Below are 6,352 nucleotides of genomic sequence, written 5' to 3'. Positions count from 1 at the left end.
CTCTGTCTCAAAAAAAAAAAAAAAAAAAAGAAAGAAAGAGAATCCTGTCTTTGTTTCATAAATTTGGTACCTTATCTCTCCAAAGACATTAATTATGGTGGGGTTTTTTTAAAGTTCTCTTCTCTGCATAGTATCAGTTTCTTTCATGTTGCTTCTCTTTATTTGTTTTGAACTAGCCTTTTATAGAAGAGGTTGTCCTCAGAAATACTGGTGATCCCTAGGTGAGCACTAGAGTGAACACAAAAAGTTGTTGGCAGAGTACGTGCCTGAGAGGAAATTTTCACTTATGAGGTTCCCTGTAAGGCGACCTATCTGAGTCCTTTGTGTGGAGAAACTCTAAAATCATCATCCTCAAGTCTGTTCTCTTGGACTAATCACATTTTCCAGAGAAAAATATAGCCCCACTCCTAAAATCCTGCCTGGAGAATAGAGGCCTATATGGTTACTGGCATCTAGGAACTGGGTGTGGGGCTTGGAGTCTCAACATTTGGTGCACTGTGCACTAGCTTTCTTTAGAACCCCATATTTTCAAGTAGGTACCCTCATCTTCAACTGGGCTTGTGTTCCCTCAATCTGGAAACTTTCTGTTTTACTTTCTCCAGGAATAAACCTCCAGTCTTATTTCAGGAAGGAGAAGGAGCAGTATCCACCTGTGGGTGTTGGATAGAGAAGGAATCTAGTGGCCTGATGTTTTTTTAAAAAATTGAAGTAAGGCTGGGCGTGGTGGCTCACACCTGTAATCCTAGCACTCTGGGAGGCTGAGGCAGGTTGATTGCTTGAGCTCACAAGTTTGAGACGAGCCTAAGCAAAATCAAGACCCCCATCTGTACTAAAAATAGAAAAATTGGCTCAGTGCCTAGCACAATGGTTATGGCTCCACCCACATGCACAGAGGCTGGTGGATTCAAACCTGGCCCAGGACATCAAAACAACAATGACAATTGCAATAAGAATATAGCAGGTTGTTGTGGCGGGCATCTGTAGTCCCAGCTACTTGGGAGGCTGAGGTAAGAGAAAAACTTAAGCCCAAGAGTTTAAGGTTGCTGTGAGCTGTGACGCCACAGCATTCTACCGAGGGCAACATAATGAGACTCTGTCTCAAAAAAAAACCTGAGTCAAGAAGATTGCTTGAGCCCAAGAGTTGGAGGTTGCTGTGAGGTACGACACACTATGGCACTCTACCCAGGGTGACAGCTTGAGACTCTGTCTCAAAAAAAAAAAAAAATTGAAATGAAATTCACATTACACAACTAGCCATTTTATTTTATTTTATTTTATTTATTTTTTTGGCCAGGGCCGAGTTTGAACCCACCATCCCACCTCTGGCACCTGGGGCCGGCGCCCTACTCCTTTGAGCCACAGGCGCCACCCCATTTTATTTATTTTTTTAAAGTTGAGGAGCCTGTTAAGGGAATATGAGGCACAGACACCCCAAATGACAAAAAGAAAACTCTGAAAGTGTCCCTTGAAGCCAAGTGTGGACCTGGCCTTGACCTCCTCCAAATGACAAGAAACTGGTAGGTTAGCAACAACATTCTCTGGCAGCCACATTGCCAGAGCAGGCTGCCCCTCCACCTCCCTTCAAAGGTGTGGAGGAGAAAAAGACTGTTTATAGATTCAATGTGGAGGCAATGAGAGGTGTAAGGAGAGTCTGAGAGACAAAGAAATAGAGATGTGATGAGTACCTTCACAAAGTGTACCAGGACTATGGCTCTGAAAACCTCAAACACATTAACAAGTAGTTTGAGAAAATGTTACTGAAAAGGTAAAATGCCTAATGTTCAAGAATTCCCCTGAACTCCCCACGAGCCACACCACACCCCCAGGTGCATATGGCAGAGCCCAAAGGCCATACTTTTGAAAAAAGAAAAACAAGAATAAGTCCTGTTGCTCTTTGAGGAGAGAGGAAGGAGCTGAAGGCTGCTGGAACCTTTCCCATGTGGCCTGTGTTCTATCAAGCAACTTCCCAGCAGCAGCATGGCATGCTTCTAGGTGAGGGTTTCCCCTTTTGTTACTCGTGCTTCAATGTATTCTATTCTCCATTCAAGGGCTGTCAATTTCTCATTTAGTGTTGCAAGTCTTGAAAGACAAGACATATTAAACAAGTTAAGAAAATCTGCAATTTTCTTGATGCTGCTGGTGATAATCTGGATGTGCTCCTGGTTTTCCCAGTCCTGTTGAAACTCCTGCTTCACCAGTTCCTCTTGACCCCACCATGGCTGCCCACAACTAGCCATTTTAAAATACACAGTTCAGTAGCATTTAGTGCATTCATGGAATTATACAACCACCCCTCTATCTAGTTCCAAAACATTTTCATTAACGCCCCCCACCAAAGAAAGCCATATAGATAATCAGCCACTCCTTGTTCCCGTCTCCCAGCCCTTGGCAACCAATATGCTTTGTACCTTTATAGATTTACCTATTATAGATCTTTCATATAAATGGAATCATAAAATGTGACCTTTTGGGATCTGACTTCTTTCACTTAGCATAATGTTTTCAAAGTTCATCTGCATTGTAACATATATCAGCATTTCCTTCCTTTTATGGCCAAATAATATTCCATTGTATGTGTTTACCATAATTTCCTTATCCATTTATCTCTTGATGGATATTTGGGTTGTTTCCACCTTTGGGCTATTGTGAATAGTGCTGCTATGAATGTTTGATGAAAGTATTGGTTTGAGTAACTGTTTTCAGTTCTTTGGGGTGTATAGCTAGGAGTGGAACTACTGAGTCATACGGTAATTCTGTATTTAACTATTTGAGGAACTCATAAACTGTTTTCCACAGCAGCTATACCATTTTATATTCCCACCAGCAATGTACAATGGTTCCATCTTCTCTACACTCTCATTGACAATTGTTATTTCCCCCTTTTTGATTTTAGCCATCCTAGTGGATGTGAAGTGGTTTCTCACTGTGGCATTCATTTGCGTTTCCTAATGACAAATGAGGTTGAGCATCTTGTCTTATGCTTTTTGGCCATTTGTATGTCTTTTTTGAAGAAATGTTTATTTAAGTCCTTGCCCATTTTAAATTTATTTTATTTTTTTGAGACAGAGCCTCAAGCTCTGGGTAGAGTGCCATGGCATCACAGCTCACAGCAACCTCCAACTCCTGGGCTCAAGTGAGTCTCCTGCCTTACCCTCCCAAGCAGCTGGGACCACAGGTGCCTGCCACAACGCCTGGCTATTTCTTTGGTTGCAGTCGCCATTGTTGTTTGGCGGGTCCTGGCTGGATTCGAACCCGCCACCTTAGGTGTATGTGGCTGGCGCCTTAGCCACTTGAGCCATGGGCGCCGAGCCCCATTTTAAATTTAGTTGTCTATTTTATTATTGTTCAGTTTTAGGAGCTCTGTATATATTATGGATATTGATCCTTTCTCAGAAATATAATTTGCAAACATTTTGTCCCATTCCACAGATTGTCTTTTTTCCTCCATTGATACTGTCATTTTTTGTGACAGGGTGTTGCTCTGTCACCCAGGGGAGAGTGCCTATTAGCTCACTGAAACCTTGACCTCCTAAGCTCAAATGATCCTCCTACTTCAGCCTCCTGAGTAACTGGGATTACAGGCATGCGCCACCACTCCTGGCTAATTCAAAAAAATTTTTTGTAGAGATGGAGTCTTGCTATGTTGCCCAGGCTAGTCTGAAACTCCCAGGCAAATGTACCTCCCACTTTTTCCTCCCAAAGTGCCAGAATTACAGGCATGAGCCACCTTGCCTAGTCAATATTGTCTTTGATGCACAAAATTTTCAAATTTTCATGAAATCTAATTGTCAAGTTAGTTGTCTTTGTCTTTAGTGCCATTGCCAAGAAATATAGTCTTGCATCATGTAAGGACATTTCCATGAACTACGGACTGCACATACAACAGTAGTTCAATAAGATTATAATGGATCTTTTGTATTGTATTTTTACTGTCCCTTTTCTATGTTTAGATATGTTCATTACATAAATACTTACCATGACATATAATTGCCTGCAGTATTCAGTACACTAACATGCTATACAGGTTTGTAACCTAGGAGCAATGGGCTATATCATACAACCTAGGTGTATAGTAGGCTATACCATCTAGAGTTGTGTAAGTACAATCTATGATGTTCACATAATGACAAATCAAAAGCACTTTTCTCAGAATATATCCCTGTCATTGAGCAATGCATGACCACCCTTAAACAACACTGGTTGAACTGTGTGGGTCCACTTATATGTGAGTTTTTTTTCCTCAATAAATGTATTGTAAAATGTTTTGGAGATATGAGACAATTGGAAAAAAAACTCACAGATGAACCATGGAGCCGAGAAACATCAAAAGAAAAAAAAAAGAAGAAAAAGAAAAAGGAAAGATTTTTATTAGGAAAAAGTTGGGAGTGTCATGAATGCACAAAATATATGTAGATGTTAGTCTGTTCAGTTGTTTAATATACATAAATCTATTATAAAAAGTTAAAACTTATCAAACCTTAAATACACAAACACAATATGTGCTGCCATTCGAAGTTGAGAGAAATGCAAACAAACATAAAAATATAGTATTAAATAATAACTGAACTAGGCACAGTGGTTCACACTTGTAATCCTAGTACTGTGGGAAGCTGAGGCAGGAGAATGGCTTGAGACCAGGAGTTTAAGACTGCTATGAATATAATCATGCCTATGAATATTGACTGTACTCTGGCCTGGGCAACATAGCAAATATCATCTTTTTAAAAAATGGTGGGGAAGAGGGTTATCTCACAGTCCTTGGGCATTTTTCATCATTTTCAGTGCAATACTGGGAACCTTGAATAACACCATGGGTCCCATACGAAGTACCAGTAGTGATGTTGGAAGTGTTCCCAATAAGCACCAAAGAGTCATGGCATTATAAGAAAAAGTTGAATTGCTTGATACATACTGTAGATTGAAGTCTGTAGTTGTGGTTGCCAGCCATTTCAAGATAAAAATAATCCAATGTGTGGCGGTGCCTGTGGCTCAGTGAGGAGGGTGCCGGCCCCATATATGGAGGGTGGTGGGTTCGAACCCAGCCCTGGCCAAACTGCAACAAAAAATAGCCAGGCGTTGTGGCGGGCGCCTGTAGTCCCAGGTACTCGGGAGGCTGAGCCAAGAGAATTGCCTAAGCCCAAGAGCTGGAGGTTGCTGTGAGCTGTGACGCCACCACACTTTACCAAGGATGACAAAGTGAGACTCTGTCTCTAAAAGAAAAAAAAAAAAAGAATCCAATGTGTAAGGACCATTAAGAAAAGGAAAGGAAGCTTCAAGGAAGGAAGGAGGGAGGGAGGGAGGGAAGGAAAATTCATGAAGTTTTTTTTGTCTGTTTGTTTGTTTGTTTTCTGTGCAGTTTTTGGCTGGGGCTGGACTTGAATGCACCAACTCTGGTATATGGGGCCAGTGCCCTACTCCTTTGAGCCACAGGTGCTGTCCAAATTCATGACGTTTTTGCTGGACTTCATGAATAGTGAAGTCCATTTTGAATGGTGTGGACCATTAGGCATGAAAACCTTGTACTTTTTGCAAAATACCTTTTTACTTCATATTAGAAATGCAACTCCTTTTCTTTACACTTGTTGAATTAGGAAAGCAAGAAAATGAAGCTTTTATGTGGTGCAAGATTGTTATGAGAAAGGCATACTCACAGATTCTAACATGAGTGAGACAAAGCAACTTAAAGCAAAAGGAAGGTGAAGGATTTAAAGCTGGGAAATTTGCCAGGTTCAGTGGTATAAACTGATAGTCCAGCTACTGGGGAGGCTGAAACAAAATAATTGCTTGAGCCCAGGAGTTCAAGACCAGTCTGGGTAATATAGTAAGATAGAATCTTAAAAATAAAACAAAACTAGAACACTTATTAATGTTCTTTCTTTCTTTCTTTTTTAAGAGGCTGGATCTTGCTACATTGTCGAGGCTGAATTCAAACTCATGGGCTCAAGCAATTTTCCTGCCTCAACTGGCTGGAGAATTTAATGCCAGCAAAGGATAGTTTGATAATTTTAGACAGGGGTTTGGCTTTTAAAATGTCAAGACATTCCAAGTTACTGCAAAGATAAAAGGATAAAATAAATATCAAAATATGTGCCTATCAGGACAAGCAACTTGTACCAACCAAGAGGCAATGACTTCCCATAAACCATTAATAAAAATCAATGAGGAGGAAGGCTATCAGCATATCTGCAGGAACAGGTGTTTTTTGTTTTTTTGTTTTTTTGAGACAGAGCCTCAAGCTGTTGCCCTGGGTAGAGTGCTGTGACATCACAGCTCACAGCAACCTCTAACTCCTGGGTTCAAGCGATTCTCCTGCCTCCGCCTCCCAAGTAGCTGGGACTACAGGCACCCGCCA

At 41.0% G+C, this 6,352-nt stretch overlaps 1 pseudogene; it reads right to left on the bottom strand.

Annotated features, from left to right (window-relative positions):
* Window positions 1–1,988: 1,988 nt before the first annotated feature.
* LOC100961889 lies at window positions 1,989–2,237 on the bottom strand (annotated as a pseudogene).
* Between the last annotated feature and the right edge of the window lie 4,115 nt (window positions 2,238–6,352).

The sequence above is a fragment of the Otolemur garnettii genome, unplaced genomic scaffold (assembly GCF_000181295.1).
Source record: "Otolemur garnettii isolate 467f Iridium unplaced genomic scaffold, OtoGar3 scaffold00142, whole genome shotgun sequence".
In the NCBI taxonomy this organism is placed as follows: domain Eukaryota; kingdom Metazoa; phylum Chordata; class Mammalia; order Primates; family Galagidae; genus Otolemur; species Otolemur garnettii.
The sequence above is the reverse complement of the archived record's forward strand: the minus strand, read 5'-3'. Positions and strand labels throughout refer to the sequence as shown.